At 40.6% G+C, this 17497-nt stretch overlaps 1 long non-coding RNA gene across 1 annotated transcript in view; it reads left to right on the forward strand.

Annotated features, from left to right (window-relative positions):
* Positions 1–17419, forward strand: part of LOC104143360 (uncharacterized) — a 47277-nt gene extending 29858 nt beyond the window's left edge. Inside the window, exons 3-4 of the long non-coding RNA XR_693894.2 lie at positions 15644–15744; positions 16713–17419. This is a non-coding gene — a long non-coding RNA (uncharacterized lncRNA). The remainder of the gene's footprint in view (positions 1–15643; positions 15745–16712) is intronic.
* Positions 17420–17497: the final 78 nt, after the last annotated feature.

Below are 17497 nucleotides of genomic sequence, written 5' to 3' on the forward strand. Positions count from 1 at the left end.
CCCTCCTAGCATGTGTGCAGGATTAGTTTGCTTGTGTCTGGCCATGCATGTGCATCCCTAGTCAGTCCATAGCAGAGAGCCTTTCTTAAGCTTTCTGTTCCTATATCTGTGGACTCCTGCTATCACTGACCACTACTCTACTGTGTAAGAGTCACGTTCTCTTTTTCAGGACATGCTGTTTCTCTTTACTGTCTTACCATAGAGACACTAACATCAAAGGAAGGCAGGGTGGAGAGGGATCCTGGCCCCAGAAGCAGAAACATCTGTTGGTCTCCTGTCGTCTGAAATTCAGGCAGCAGTCTCAGAAAGCATTAGTTGGATTTGGCGTGTTTTTTTGACAGATGCATTACTGGAAGATTCCAGATTTGCAGAATTTCCAGAGAGCGTTATATGGAAAGGAAATAACTGCTGATTCAAAATGACACTGTTTATTCAAATAAGAGAAAGGAGCCGCACCTCTCGGGAGCCAAGAGAGGATAATGTCATTTCCTTAAAACTTAGTAAAACCAAAGAGGAAATGATAAGATCTGCCTTTGATTGAGTATCATCATAAAACTTTATCTAATGATGCCTCAAAGAAAAACTAATGATTTGTTTAAGTTTCATCTGTGCATTCTTTATCCTGTATTCTCATATCCTTCTCATACTAGTTACTTAGTATCCCTGGAAGTCCGAAAAGAAAAACATGAAAGGAGAATTTTATGCTTTAGACACCCTACTCTTCTCTGCTTCTTTGCAATTAGCTAAGCCTTATCTAGGCATGGAGAAGACAGTCAGTGGTTTAACATATTTAGCCAAAATAATTCTTTAAGCAAGAAAGTATTTTTCATATTGAACCATCCTCATTTCTAGAATCATTCAAGATGACAGACTTTGTTGGATGCAAAATCTGGCTTTGAACTATCACTATAGCTGTGAAGAGCCTTGAGGCCAGAGTAGGAAACAAGTGGAACTATAGGTCTCATCTCAAGGGAATTTAGTGTAATTAATGTCCAAAGTTGAATATTTGCAGACTGAGCCTTCTCACCTCAGAAATAGCGTCAAGTTTGTGTTGACTTCCATGGGTCTTCATTAAAGAGACCTTCTAAGTCTTCAGCCACCAGTGGAAGAACTTCAGGTTGTAGCCTAAGCCAGCATTTGGCCGTTGCACATGTCCTGTCCAAGATTCACCAGCTGAAACAGTGCTAGCTCAAGGCGAGAAAAGGTTCAGTAATAGCTATGAGCCATTTTGCAGCAGTTCTACATTAGAAGTGTAGGAGTGGGCTTTCAGCATTGGGGGTAGATCACTGCTAACACATAAAATTCTTCCGGGTCACTAGTGCTCTAGAAAGCAGTACAATTGGAAGGATTTTGAAAATCAAAAGTAGCTTTTACTATATGCTCAATAAACACACTAGGTTTTGAATTCATGTGTTAATGCATATCTCAGTGTACAGTATATAACCACTGCTCATCTTCCAAGTTCTGCCTAGACACTCCCTCCTAAACAATTCCTTTTTGAGTGTCTTACTTTTGAGTGCCAGGCACTTTGTTTACAATCAGCCTGAGCAGATGGAAATATGCGTGCCTCTAACAAAAGTGACCTTGTTAGGCTGCTCGTCCTTCATATGTGAGTGAAGCAGAAATGTAAAACGTTACACCCACTACCTTCCAGAGGGTGAAGACATTTAAACTGAGTGTATCTGCCATGCTGTGAGGTGTCTCCCGGTAACACTGCCTTGATATGATCAACACTGCAGCTATGGCTCTTCAGCATTGCAGTGTTGTTATACAGCGTATGCTCACCCGCTCACGCGCGCTAACACTTGCTCTCGCGTCACCTCCGAGAAATCACACCTGGGGGCTAAACGTGGGAGGCAGCTAAGGCAAAGTGCATTATATAAGTAGCTGCTGTTTTGGCAACCATTAAAAGGGGAACTTGAGAGAGAGGCGCAGAAATAGAAAGGCAATGTGTGAATGGAAAAAGAGGATAAATGGAGGTTTGTAAATAGTTTGATATGTGACTTGATCCTAAATGAGCTTCTAGATGATGACCACGATCTATTTTGCCTGCACATTGTTTTACTACAAAATAGGTAGCACCTGTCTCAATGCAAAGTATAAGAAGGTTAGAAGTCTCAAGTCTGAAAGTACGTCCAGAGAAGTGAAACATGAACGTACAAAGGGCAATTCATCCAACTTCCCTCAGACACTTAATTGCCCTCTGGAGGTGCCCATTTCTTCCTCTAGGAAGAACTTAATGTAGACACCTCAAGAGCTCCAGAAGGTTGCCCACACAGAGCTGCCTAGTGCTGCTGGAGATGCCCTGACGTTTCTGAAATTCCTGTGTGGGGCAGGCTGACGGGAACCTGTGCTGTTCTGGAGTGGCTGCCAGCGACCACCTGAGGTGCCCCTGTCATCTCACATTGCACAAGCAACCTCTGTGGGGGCACCTGAATCAAGTCCTTAACTCAGAGGTGCTTAAATCAGGACTGATGACTCTTACCAGAAATACCTGAAATAATTGCACTCACTTGTTGTTCAGCTGCTTAGTACCTTAATGAATGACTGTTACAACGCCATGAACTTCAGCTGTTTGAGCTTAGCCCCTGTTGCCATGTTGACATGTGCTATAGGGCCCAATGTGGGGGGCAGAGGTAGCATTGTTCCTAGTATGATGTGCAGATGAGGGCAGCACTTTAGTGCTCAAGTAGTTCTCTTCCCTTCCCTTCCATTGTTCCTAAACATCTCCTTAGTGGGAGGGTGTTACTAAGCAGGGTGGAAATCTAAGAGAAGAGCTTCACAAAACTAAGACTGGGGGGATGTTGCCAATAGGAGTGGAAGGGACCTTTATTGCCTCCTAAAACCTCTCTCCCCTCCTCTACTCCTGTGTAAAACTTCCATGCCCTATTCATGTACTGTTGGGATTTCTTTCTGAATTCTGTAGCTGCTGTGTATGAGGGAAGGCAGAATACGCAATGAGATATACTAATATACCACTAGAGTTAAATAGGAATTTTTGTCTCCGTATCCAAATAAGATGTAGTTGTCACTGCTGATCATTCGAAATTTAATAAATCTAGGCCCTTTCCGCATGTTTTATTGTTTAAGATTACTGAAGCCTGACAATGGGCAACATGATAATTTGGTGCTAATCCTATGACCTGCTTCATCAATGGCAGAATTACACTGATCTCCGTGGGATAAGGATTCAGCTATCAAAAACTTCATATGTGGTTTCCAGACCAGGCAGGGTAGATGATTGATGGTAGCTCTTGAGAAGTATTGGCTCACTGAGCAGTTGTTAGCAGTAGGCAAGCAAGATTCAAAGGACAGTCTGAAATCAGAAACAGGTTAGCACTCAGGACAACTTAAAAGCAGCTACTGATACCCCATATCTCTCCTTTGTTCAGAGTGGCGACAAAGTTGCCAGCTAAAGTCTGTCCTCTCCTTTTAGGGTGTAAGTCCACGCTGGTGGCAAATTGTTTTCGTGTTTGGTAAACTAGTCAACTTGTGACCCACGAGTTGTTGACAAGTGAAGAGGGTACTCATCCATCCTTGGGACAATAATCAAAAAATAATAGTCTGGATTCTCATATCTGATCTGACACTTCTCTTATGTTCAGGAGGTGAAAAGGGGCTGGCAAACATCCAGCTGTAAATGGGCAGCCGAGAACATCTCTCCTGGTCCGCTCCTCTGATGGGAATACAGAGAGAGCAAAATATGAGAAGAGGCAGGTGGAGATCTGCCCCATATATAGCAAAACTTAACCGAGATCACTGCATCAGTGTAAGTGAGGAGTGCTTAACCCATAGAGAGGATATGGCTAAGAAAACCCAGCTGGCCTAATCCTGGTAGCCCTCTTTTTGTGGTGCAACCCAGAGCAGGCTGTAGGCCAGCCAAATTGCCCTATGTTTTCTTGGAGGCTATTAATGGAGGTAGTGCTGCATCTGGGAGAGGAGAAAAATGATCGCCAGGACTTTCTGAGTTAAATTTCTGCAGGAGTGGAAAAGGAGGACAGGTATCTGGAGCTTCTTGATTCTTTCCTCGTTGCTCTTGACACACAAGAAAATTGAAAATATCTTCTTTGCCTTCCCTCCCACTCAGAAATGCCTCTCTGCTCCTGAAAGGGACGTAAGATTTCATTCTTCCTCCTTAGCTGCTCTTCCCACAGGTGAGAGAGGAAAGGCAGCCTTGTAGCAGGAGGTTTCTTCAGCCTCCACTGGAACTTAAGAGAGGAAAGAAACATCTGTCTTTCCTGGCGAGGAAAATGTTGGCAGCATTAATCATTGCCAATGCCAAACGTCAAGAAAAAGACAAACAATGAGGCAGATTTCAATACACTAGAGATTAAAAACATTGTCTCTGGATTGTGTTAATAGCCTCCTGATATTTGAGCTTGTGGTATAAGGAAGGGTTAGATATGCGTGGGAAGGGAAGAATTAGATGCTACCTTTGCAGTCATTCTTTCTCTGTCATCAGGCTTGAAGGTGTCAGTTTAAAAAGTGAAAACTGAGATTCTTACTCAATCCCTGTCTTCAGGATCTGAAGCTTGAAGGAAAAGAGAAAATATCATTTAACTATTGAATAAAGTAAGTGGGCATCATGATCAGCATGGAACACATCCTGGCCTTCACCCTTTAGGGGTATCAGGGTTTCTGATGGAAATATCATATATTAATCATCCACCACAACCAAAAGCCAGGGAAGCACACACTTGCAGGAGTATATTTCTCCCTTTTGAGATTTTTGCGGCCGTAGAATCTTACTGCCTTTGGTCAATTGCTGTGAATCACAAACCATCCTGATGAGACTAAGATAAATGCCCTCCTTCTCAACTAGGTCTTGTCCAAAATTCTCCATGAAAATTGTTTTCTGGAAAAAAAAAAGGCAAAAAACTCTATTCTTAATGAAATGTTTGCTTTCTAAAATAAATGCTAAGTTTATTGAGAAAACGAACACCAGAGAATTGAAACCCTGATCCTAGGACCTTACAAGGCCTGTGGTTCGGCCACCTATTAGCCCTTCTCCTCCCTCAGCTTGGTTGTTCCTGTGCACTGCAACTTTCTGAGGACCTGCGGCTCCTCAGCTGCAAAGTAGCGTGGCCTGCTACAGCTCTTGCTTGCCTAGGGATCCTGGTGCATGGAAAGGATGAGGACATGAGATGGCCAGAAAACAGCTCTCAGAAACCATTTCAGAAGCTAAAATACTCTTGTTCTTGTTTTTTATCAAAAAGAAAAATAAGAAAGATTTCCATTCTTCTTCTTTTTCTTTCAGACGCTAACATTTCCCTTGCAAAGCAGGAGGGAAACATCTATTCTCTGCCCAGCTGGTACAAGCTAGTTTTCCACTGTGCCGTCTGGCACTAGATACAGTTATTTTTTATCTGTTAATCCACATTGCCGTAGTGTCTAGGAGCTCTGATAGAGACCAGAAACTTGTACAAAACCAGGATAACATTTCTTATGCAAAGGTGAGGCAATAGGTTTTTAGTTGACAAATAGCAAATGTTTACATTTATTTGACAAATCCCTTGGTTCCTTTCAGACATCGTGGTGAGAATTTAAAATAAATAAGAATTCAAATAGTGATACGTTGAGGTTTCTTATCTGTAAGGAATTAAATCTGCAAAAATGCCAGTATATATGCAGCTTACACACCAGATACAACTAGAAACAGAGACTTTTTAGTAGTTAAATGCAAGAATAAGGTCCTATTGCCTTATACAAATATGAAACGGAAAACTATTTTCTTATGGCTTTGTCTTAGTTCCACTGTTCTCAGATAACGCATAAGCTCAAATTGAAACCTCTCCTTTGTCTGGGGCATTTTTAATTGTGCTTCGGTGTGGATTTTGTGATATCTAATGAGACCAGCCCAACCTTACATGGGGTTTTGTTTCTCTAACTAGCTTCTTATTTTCATGAGTCCTGTAGAAAAAAGCATATATGTTTGAGAGGACTATCCCTCTGTCAGTCTTTATGAAAGTATCGAGGGGGTTCACTAGGTTCTGGGTGAGAAGCACACACATGCAATATGGCTAGACAGAGGGATATCCGTAGCAATATAGCTAACAGTTACGCTGCTCTCCCTCAAAAGTCTTTCATCATTCTGTAGAGCCCAGCAGCCTGAAAACCTTCCCTGCCAGGCTCCTCCATATCGAATTAATTAGGAAATGTATTTGGAAGGGAAGTTCCTTTTTTTGCCTTTGTGCTGGCATTTCAAAACTTTCCCTAGAACCAGCTTTACTGTTTCAAAGAAAGTGCCATGCGGGAGGAAATGGTGCTGAGGCGGAGGAGCAGTAAGGGGAGGTTATCTGGTAGGTTTTACCTCATCATCCTGAGATTCGTTTCTGAGGGAGTTGTGAGCCCTTTTCATGGACATAAAAGCAGAAAGTTTATACAAATCCAGGGAAAGCTATGCGCTTGCCTTTCTGGTTCCCTGCCTACTGCTCAGCTCTAGTTTTTCTTGCCTGATTCTCCCTCTCATCCCTGGCTTTTCTCAGCCTTCCTTTGCTAAGTTACTTTCATTTCATCTCCCCAGCCCTTGTGAGTTTTGTGTCTCAGATACAGGAAGCAAAACAAGCAGGCTGATCTTGGGAAGAAAAAATGGAGGGCAGGTAGACCAGACCTTCTGCCAGCCAAGTTCATAACTGTGCAGTGAGTGACCCACTAAATTGCCTCAGGGTGTCTTCTCTTTACACACCCCAGCCGGTGGCACCCGCTCAGGAGGAGAGGCTGTTATCTCACCAGGAGTGTTTGGGAGAGAGGTTAGGAGGAAAAGGAGGGGAGTGTTTAAGCAGAAAGGAAAAGGACATGAGGACGGAGGGAGACTTCCCTGTCTCTGGGATTAATGGCCTTCACTGAAAAATGTTAAGTCAAGTCCAGACACGAATCTATCTCTTATTCAAACTGTATTTTAAATATAATGTTAAAAGAGGAAGAGAGAGAGAAAGGGAAAAAGAAAGAATTAATTAGAAATGGATAGTTCTGGTCCTTCTGTCAGGAAGAGTTGGTATGTCCTGAACCAGCTGCAAATATGCGAAGCAGAATGGTCAGCATTGGTCAAACACTCATCAGCCATCAACAGACTCCAAATCTCTTACCTGATCATAATGACCAGAAAAATACCAGCCTACCTGAAATATCCTCCTACCCCTAAATTCAACTCTGTTCTTCCAGGATAAATTCACACAGTGCAGAAGTCACTAGTTCCCAGGCTATCTGACTTTAGAAAAAGAAGGTTTTGACCCTTAATCATTGCCCTTTCAGGTAGTGGTGTAAATCCCTTCTCTGGGTTTGCTAAGTATTAAAAAATAAATAAAATGAAAAGGTCACATGGACTACAACTTGAAGTTTTATACCTTTGACCACCGTGCAGAGCTTTGCTGTGCCACGGAAGTGAATCAGGATACCTTTCTTGGCCTTTTCTCCTTAAATTCATGAGGAATTCATGTGGGTTTCTTTTCTTCATCTGCAGGAGTGATTTAAATTAGTACATTGGAAAAAGCCCTACATCTTCTGTAAAGATGGCTTTACTGATCTATTGGGTCATATGATTTGCTTTCTCCTGTTTTTATTGTGTTTTCTTTAAGGTTACTAAGCATGCAAAATAGCCTTTTTGTTTTTTACAGGCCTAGTGATTCATTTCTTCGTCTGCTTTTTTTCTTCCATAAAGTTATAATCCTCTGCCTGTATAACTGTTAGTCATCTGCATCACCTCAGCTGATTATATCACCATGTCTTATGACTTTAGGTGAGGGATAAATAGTATGATTGAGGCTTTCTGTTTAGCTATTTCTGCTACTCATTCTTACATCTTAACTACCAAATTGGAGGGAATACATGCAATGCTCAACATATGTTCCAGAAGCAAAGTCATCAGTGAACAATTTTTTTAAGTTTTCAGATGCTTCATAGTGCTGGTTTTTTTAGCCAGCAATTTCACCTTAAGAAGTGGTAGTCGGTTGTAGAATAAGCTCAGTGGAGGTCATAAAAATTTCTGACATACCATGGCTGTTAATTAGCCATTGTGAAATGACTTACAGATAAAAATAGTTTGATCCACCCACAGCACTGTTTCTTACCTCAGGTTATCCACCTGGGAAAGGCATAGAAGCTTCTGCACTACAAACCTAGCAGCCAAATATATAGCAGCTTTGAGAACGATATTACAAAACTACTTATAACCATGGTAAATGTCTGTATGCTATCCTTTAGAAAACAGTTTTATTTTGCCGGGGGAGGAAACTATTCTAACATGTGACCAAAAGTCCTATTGCCCCACCCTCCAAAAGTGGCTGACAGCAGATATGTAGAGATAAGACCAGGAATCCTTCTTCCCTGGAATATTCTCCCAGTTTCCAAAAATCACTGTTACATCGATCTTAAAGAAAGGTATGGTAGGACTAAGAAAAAAACAGATCAATTGTTTAAGAGGCCAAAATTAGCTAAATTTAGATGTGCTGTGCTGTAGGAATAGCAGAAAGAATGATAACTGAGTAGGAAATATTGCTTTGATCTGCAACTTTGTATTCTCCTAATGACAAATCATGAGAAGCAAAAAAAAAAAAAAAAGGTGTCTGAGCATGCCTGCTTGGGATTAGGCATTATAACATTTCCATAGGCATGTCCCCTTGCCTCCCCCATACTCATTTCAACAACCAGAGTTTGATACCTGAGCACCTGTTGGGTGGTGGACACCATCCCCCTGAACTTGCAGGGAGCAAAGCTGCAGACAGGCCATTTTCAAGTCAACAGTTACATCTCCAGCCGGACATCTTTATTTTTATTGTTGTAACCACTGCCCTGTGACCTCTTTTGTTGAAGCTTGTTGCTGAGTCTTTCAGCAGCTGTAAACGTTCGGATGTCCCTCTTCTCAAGCAAGAGAGCTTTCTGAACAGTTTTCCAGCTCAGTCTTTTGCTGTTCATAGCTCTGATATGAACCATCTTTCTATGGAATAGAAAGTCATTTTGCGTGATCAGTAGGCCAACATTTTATGGATCATTAGGCTACTCAGCACAGGAGGATTGTTTTGAGGAATATAGGGCAAATGGAGGGTACAGAGATGGACATTTCGATTCTGGCACGTCCTAAATCTTGAGTGCTTGAATAATTTATGCTTACACATGCATTCCTTGGTGAGAGGACAAAAAAGAAGCATTATCACATCTTATTAAGCAAGTCTCAACAAAATAATAGCTCTTGCTTGCCAAATGATTAGGCTGCTTTTATTGCTGCTGCTGCTTCTTTGGAAGCCTTGTATGCATTTTTGTAGTCTAGGGTTATCGCCCTGGAGATCGGACCATAATTTGAGTGGTTGAACATACTGTCTTTGCTTTGACCTTTAACAAGATTTATTCTAAATAAAATATGAATAACAAGAAAAATGCAGCAAACAAATATGGAAGTATCTGTGTGATCAGCCGAAACAAGACTTATTTTTTGCATCCAAGCCAATTGTGCAGAAGAAAATGAATCCGCTTGCATTGCAAATGGCAGTTAAAAATCTTAGTGAAGACTGTAAGTTGCATATCCTTATCACGCTGATTTATGTGCTTCCTTACTCTTTTCATGGAGGCTTTCACAGAACAGCACAGAAGCCCTAACCTGTAGTAGGAAGGTCAAGCAAGCTTAGGCAAGTAAGACACTTGAGCTCAAATACACCTTCAGCATTGATTAGCCATTGGACCAAACTATCCAGGACAGCAGCTGGCCCATGAAAGCTAATGAGGCATTTGTACTGTCGCAGGTGTATTCCCAAACCAAAAGGGGAAAATGGAGCCCTGGGACTAGGGAAAAACTTCCAGTGAAAGAGAATTAGAAATAGGGTGCCTGGTAGTTGCGTGGGCAGAGGGTTGCTGAGATACAGGCTCTTCCTCACTTTTCCCAGAGGGCACATCCAGATAGTTTTTGGCTCACCATTATTTCAGGCCTGTTAGTGAGACCTTCCTGGTCTTTCTCGCCTTCCTTCCATCAGTCAGCTGGGGAGGTCCTGCACAGAGCCAGGCTCCTCTTGGTCACTGAGGGGACACGCTTGCTGCCATTACGGCATCTGTACCTGCCAAATAGGACATACAGGCTGTGTATTTCCTTCAGGAAAGGAGGGAACTGGAAGGCTTCATCTATGTTGTGGCCACCTTGAGGGAGAGTGTCCTGGCTCCCCTCCCCAGGATTTATACCTAGCTTGGTAGCTGTAGTCTCCAGGCAAACCAAGCAGCTCCAGGAGTCTCTGTGCTGTGGATGCTTCTGGAATCAGCATGTGGTAAATCTGACATTAAAAGATTTAAAAAAAACCCACTCTGATATAAAAAGACATATTTCTTTATTCATTTTGGCCAAGGCCTACAAACTGCAAGTTACTATGAGTTTTGTCCCTGATTGCTGCTTTTGAACTGGCCTGATCAGATTTCAATACTTTTCTAGTTGAAACTGAAGCCTATGCAGTAGATCCTAACATGTAGGCAATGTGCTGGTGTGCAGGAATAAATGGGTGGGATAGAGATAAAAGTATACCAATGGGAATCCCAAAAAAGGCGAATGTAAGGTAAAATGATCATGTTAAACAACAAGTAAGCGATATTCTGGTTCACATAAAATAGGTAAGGGAAATACTGCAAAATTAATTTTTATCTTGATTATATCTCTTTGAAAACTCTGAAAGTGTTTGTAGCTGACTGAAGGTATTGTGGGAAAACATCCACATTTTAGCAGTGTTATCTTTTCAAACTGTTCCTATGTTTTCTAAGTACTGCTGTTGTGACAATAGCTCCGGTCACAGCTATTTCAGTTTCCGACTGAATTTGCATTAACGGCTCTTTTAGGACCTCCTGTATATCAGCTGCGCGCCCCATAAATTGCAGGTAATGCTTTAGTCAGGCTATTTTAAAAGTAAATAAAATGTTTTAAAAGCAATACATTACTATCAAATTTTTTACCGTTACTTTCCCCTTTTTGTCCTCTTTCCAACAGAAAACGTAGGAGAAAAATATAGTGCAGGATACTGTAGAAACTTTCTTTGTTTAGCTGTACACAGTTAATATTTCATTCTAGTCTTCACAATGTATAAACTTGAAGCTCAGTGAAGTAAATGAGAAGGCTGGAATTCACAAACAAATCCTGCAAATCCTATTAGCAGTTAAACACTCCAGGTCTGAAACGCTCCCTAATGTATATGAAATCCACTATACATACACAAAATATCCACTTGGAGTTAAAGGACATTTTCAAATTTCAGGTAAAAATACTTAGAGAAATTATTCCTTTTTAAGCAGGTTCACCTTTTCCAAAAAGAACCCACTTAGTCATTTGAAACTTAATGTCTGATAGAAGAGAGAAGAACAGCCAAAAGTGTTCGGAATAGCCAAGATATCTTGGTCAAGTGCAAGAGCTGGGTTGTGACAACAATAGGGGCTGTTACATGGCAACAGAAGAAAAGCTGGAGTGTGTTTAACTTCCAGCAGCACTAAAATAAACAGGTAAGAGCTTCTAGGCTCGATGATGATGTTTATCTGTTTCACACTGCAAAGTGCTATCTGAAATATCTAAACACACTCCCAGCCCGTGCTCTTCCAGCTCTCACCAGTCTCCCACATCCATGCCCAGATCTAAATCAGTTATATAAGCAACCTTATTCTAGCCACGAGTAACACAGCCACTAAGTGGGAGGAAATCCAGGCCATCTTTCAAATTAACTCTCAGTCCCAGTGACATAGCAGTGGACATTGCAATGACATTTAAGCGACCTTACTAGATGGCTGTAACCTAGATGGTCTTCATAGGCCAGCGCCCTTCATTCTGTCCTGATGCACTGAGGTAGCTTCTTGTGTTAATAACATACAGGCTTTAAAACCTGAGCACCTCTCTGACCTGCTGTACGACATAGGTTGTAGTATAGTATTTTTCTGGAAAACAAACAAACAAACAAAAGAAAACAGTTTATCCAGAAAGGGTAACCCTCACCCTAACCTTTAGTCTTTAATTGAAGGGTTGCCTTTACTTAGAGACACCAAACGATGGGAAATGAAGCATTTTCTTTTGTAATCTGTTCCAGTGATTCAGAGTCACAGCTGAAAATGTCTGTCACTGGTTCTGATTTGGATGTGCTTGGATTTAACTTCCAGATATTAAGACTCTCTTGTCCCACGAAGGAAATCACATATTAAAATTGACTTTCTCTCAATCTATTTTTTGAAGAATTAGCAAATTCTTCTTGTTTCTGAGTGTAAGGCAGTTTTTCCAGCCTGCAGTTCATTCTGGTGGCTCTTCGCTGCAGCCTCTGCAGTCTTTCAAACTCCACTAAAAAACAGAGCACCAGAATTGCGTGCTAGTGTCTGTGCTGACAACAGAGCTAAATTTACTTCACTACTCTGATTATACACCCAAGATCTAAGCTGCCAGCACTGCCCAGGGTGACTGTTCTGGTCCTTGTATGCTGTCACCTTTTAAACTCCCATAGGGAGATGATATTTTTGAGGACGCAATTCCCCACTCCGTAGGGATGGCCAGGCTCTTTTGTAGCCATTTTTCTTTGATGTGTGATCCTCATTTGGCTGTGCTATTAAAGCACATTTTGGCTGTGTTACCACACCTGAAGGAGAATACACCTGGCTTTGGGAAATAAGGGAATCCATGAGTTTTTCTCATCGGGGGCAGACTTTGAAATCCTGTTTCCCCAAGTGACCTAGACCATTCTGTATCGCTGTCCTTTCCTCATCACTGTGCCTCTCTTCATCATCTATAAAATGTTATTACAAATAATTTAAGTATACTTCTCAATTATTGTTCAAAGTGATAAGCAGAATCAATCCTTATATAGATCCGTGCAGAGTGACTAGAAATGACCATTTATGAATACCCATTTGACAAATAATTTCTGGCATTTGTCATACAGGCAGTTTAAGGCATTTAGTATGTTGTATCGATAACACTAGCCCATGCGTCATGCAGAATCGCTTTATGGAAATCTATTTCGTATATCGTCAAGCTCCTTTATCACACAAACTTGTGATCTTGTCAGAACAGGAAAAGCAGACTTTCTTATGACCACATTCATCTTCCATAAGCCCATGTGGGTTAGTATTAATTATTCTTTTTGCCTTTGCTGCTTTGTTCATTTCTGAGGGTTTTTTTTGTTTGCTAATGTCTAATATCAAGCTCCATAGCCAAAGTTAACCTCCTGCTAACACAGAATCCTCATGTTTCCATGCTTCTGAGATTTCCAGGGTGCTCCAAGATCTGTTCAAAATTAGGCCATCTTGCTTTTTTCCTAACACTAACATAAATTTTCACCAAATTATCATTTTGAATAATTTACTATCTCCTCCCAGCAACAGGTTGATATTAAGGAAAGTATTTTGCTTGTGATAGAATTAAGAAAGGCTATGTTGCCTCAGGAAGAAGAGCCACCTAGGTAGCCTGCCACCAACAATGCACAAAAAACAAATGCTGAGGAAAGCTAATAAGAATAGGAGAATATCCTCGAGCGCTCTTCCAATAGCCAGCCAGTATGCTTGTGCTTTCCCTTGTTTTGTTGCACGGTATATTTTCTCATTCGCATTCATTTTCTTTACTTTCCCTACATTCATTTTTATATACGTATGAACAGGTGCATATACTCGCACATGCATTTGGCTGCTTCCACTTTCACCATCCTCTACGGACCTAGCTAGGGCAATGTCAATTCCAATTTAACACAAGAGATTAGCTTCCTTGCTGGCTTGTTCAAGGGGCCCATTCACACAATCCTTTTTTTCTTCACATTGAATAGATGTGAGTCCTTAGAACTATTTTTCAACAGCACCATGAAATATATTTATAAGGTAGATCCATTATTGTCTTGACTGTACAGAGGTGTCTGTAAAAGAAAATGGATTAATAAGATGGCTAGTAGATGATAGGAATTCTGCTTATTTTATGCGCTACAATCATCTATTTAAAAGCATAAATTATTATAAACTTGTAGGCCAAACATACACATCATAGAGAATAAGCCAGAGTGTCTTTGATGTGTTTGCCATTTGGTGAGTGTGGTGTACAAGAGCATGTGTCATTCATTTAATTTAATGTATAATTAACAACTTCTTAACATGACTAACACTTCTCTAGTTGTGATTGACACGAGAAATAGTTCCTCAGTCTTTCCGCGTACACGGCTTCATTGATCACTAAAACGGAAAAGCAAACACATTTGGTAGTCAGCAGTCCAGCATTTTTGGAAAGTTCCAGACGATCTTCCAGCACTGTCCCAATAAATTTCTAATTACATTTGACATGAGCGGCTTTAACAATATCCCTGATATTTTTTAAAGCTGGCATTCAGCTCTCATATTGAGATGTTCTCCAACAGGTGGCCTTTGGCTGGACAGTTACCAAGTGACACTGGCAACAACAATATTCTGCTCCTGTAAATAAAATATATGGGATGTGACAGAATCAGAAGACACCATAAAGTGAGAGGGAAAAGCATTCAAATCAACTGCAGCCAGTTCTCTCTTTCACTGGATTCCTTTTTTAAAGACGAGCTTATCTGACCTTTGCTCTTGTCTTAAAAAAAAAAAAAAGGTTTTGTCCTTTATCCAAGTATTTTCCATTTCAGAATGGAAAACACTGAGGCCTCTTTCTTCTTCCATCCCCTGCCCCAGACTCTAGGAAAAATATCTGATTTAGAAAGTCTGTTCTCCTTTTAAAAACAAGCCACCAGTGTTTTTTCAAAATCTACAGTCACTTCCTTTTCTTCTTCGGACTGTGATGTAGACAACATAGTTGTGTCACCTTGTATCATTGCATAAGGCCTTGATTTTTTGTTTATTTATATTAAATCAACATGCTATGGGAAAAGGAGTGTGCTTCATTCACCTCTGTTGGGTTGCTTACAGCCTCAAGAGTGTTTTACAAAAGTTGATTTGATCCTTCACGTGGTGAAGTGATCAGAAAACTCCAGTTTTCTGTGCACCAAATGAAAAGGGCAAAGTGACTTAGGAAGCAAGAGGTAGCTATGAAGTCTCCTGGGAAGCAGAAAGCTGGAGTTGAATTAATCCTGGAAATATGGGGAAGCCCCATTTTTATTATCAGACTGAAAGTTTCTCTGTAAAGAAACAACGGTGTGGGCCCTGGACGTTACTCATAGGGCAGCCAGGCCTCCTGAGGTAGCTGGTCTCTGTGGCTGGAGTCTGTGTGAGTTTGGAAAGGGGCTAACCAACAATTTAGGTTCAGATGAAGTATTATTTTCTCTTAAGAGATTTAAATTCAGAACTGAATCATAGCTGGGCATGCCAATATCCAGCATGTGGATCCCAGGGAAGCAGGGCCCAGGGGAATCTAACTCCCTCCTTACCTCTGCCAGGGTTCAGCTCCACGTCATGTAACGTCGTGGAGCCTGCACAGCCCCAAGCCTTCATCCACAGTGGGTCCCCATAAACTACCCTGAAGAATCAAAACCCCAAATGAGAGTCCCCCTTGTTATTTTTTTCAGCTTGCTAACCTAAAAGTTAAGCTCAGGAACTAGTGGCAGTAACGTGAAGGAGCAGTTGTAACTGTATTTATTCTACTACTCCTGTAGGTATTGCTCTAGCAGCATTAGAGACCTTTAGACCATCCTTAGACAATGTTATCTATACAGACTAAAACACTGCTTTATTACCATGCTTTTTCTGTGACATCTAGACCCAGATACCTTGCTGGATGCAGAAGTTATTGGCGCATGAAGTAGACCAAGGGACTAATGATGATGAAAGGAGAAGCAGATCTGCCCTCTTGTGTACAAGGTATCTACTGCATCTATTCCTAAAAATCTGAAATGATTATACTCCCTGTAACAATAAATGACAATATTATACAAATGTTTAGAATGCATTAACTTTCCCATGAAAACAAGAATGAGAAAAGAAATAATAAAGACTGATGTTCACAATTTAAAGGTGATTTCTTCTGATCAATTAGTTTATAAACTCAAAGTTAATAGACCAATATGAGTAGCTTGACAGTAGAAGCTGCTCTGAATAAATACTTAGACTATGAAACTAGAAACTATGAAAAAATTTGTAGTACAGAGACCTCTAAGGGGGAGATATCTAATTGCTAAGGAAAGTCAACCAGCTGCAAAATTCTATTCATCCATTAAAAGTAAGCCTTTTTTTTTTGATGGATGAACAAAATAGTTTGTTCATCACAGCAGTGAGGACTGTGCGAGGAGATTTGGGCTGAGGCAAGCATATTTTGCAAGCCCTAATTAAACTAGGAAGATGAAGAGCATAGCTGACTTTACAGGGTTGGAAAGGTCAGGCTGAGCTTCCCTGTTCTCTTCCTTTCAGTTGTTTTCTTCTGAAACCTCAAGTAAGCTCCCTTAGACCTTCATCTTCTTAAATTGTTTTGGACAATGGTTTAAAAAAAAAAAAAGGCAAGGCAGCACTCCAGAGAAACCTACTAGTAGACCATGGAAATATGGTTTAACAGGCCAATCTAGTGTGAAATCTGGAGCCAATTTTAGAACTTGGGCCACAGCAAGCAGTGTGATACAATGCATAACTACTGCTCCAACAACAGACTAGGTCTGATAGCATCCGTTTTTCTCTTCCTATAAGATGAAAGCAATTATCCTTTGGACCTGGGAATGTAGTACTATGCAATAAAATGAATAAATTTTCTACAGCATGTAAGAATGCCATATTCCTAGAAGCAGTAACGTTGTTTAGACGTATTTTCCTATAATTTTCTCACTCCTGTTTCTCTCCAGGGTCTCTGCTCAAATATCTCTTTGTAAGTGGTCCAATGAGATAAGCAAGAGAGTGATCTCACATGGATTAGGCTACTCTCACCTGCAGCAAAATTGCACTGGCAACAAATGTGACTCGGAAGATCATATCTAGTATAACTTGATTATGAAAAACCTTGATTTTTTTCCCCCCTCCCAGGACAAACATGAATAAGAAGGTAAACAAAGTACATTTTCTTTTATTGAAATAAATGATTGCTATTCTGGTTCCCACTTCTCTGTGAAAGAGTTATGAATCAATTAACACATCCTTTTTACCCACTTCAAATCAGTTGCTGTAGATTTGGGGCTCTGTGGCTTTTTCCATTTGTTTAGTTATTAAACTTCATAGTCTCTATCTAACATCTGGGTATTTAGTATGAAATAGGCATGGGGATGTAACTGTTCAATCTCATCTTGAAGCTCTAGTTTATCTTTGTTTTGGCCCTATTCTTTGTGCTATCCCAGTTAAGGGATAGCTTAGCAGGCTGCAAACAGAAGATATATGCATGTATGTATGTATATGCATATCTTAAATGAGGGTAGATTGTAAGGTATTTTTCTTCCTCGTTTCTCATGCCTAACAGTTTTCCAAATGCCAGAATTTTGCATATTTCTGTATTAAGTGCTTCAGACTGCTCCTCCATCATGGAAACTAGTATGAAAAGTGTTTTATCAGGTCCATTAGTAATTTCTTCATTTGGAATTGTTAGGGAAAAAACATCAATCAGAGTAGATAGAAGTAGTGACCTCATTTTATACACATT

Source organism: Struthio camelus, chromosome 1 (genome assembly GCF_040807025.1).
Source record: "Struthio camelus isolate bStrCam1 chromosome 1, bStrCam1.hap1, whole genome shotgun sequence".
In the NCBI taxonomy this organism is placed as follows: Eukaryota; Metazoa; Chordata; class Aves; order Struthioniformes; family Struthionidae; genus Struthio; species Struthio camelus.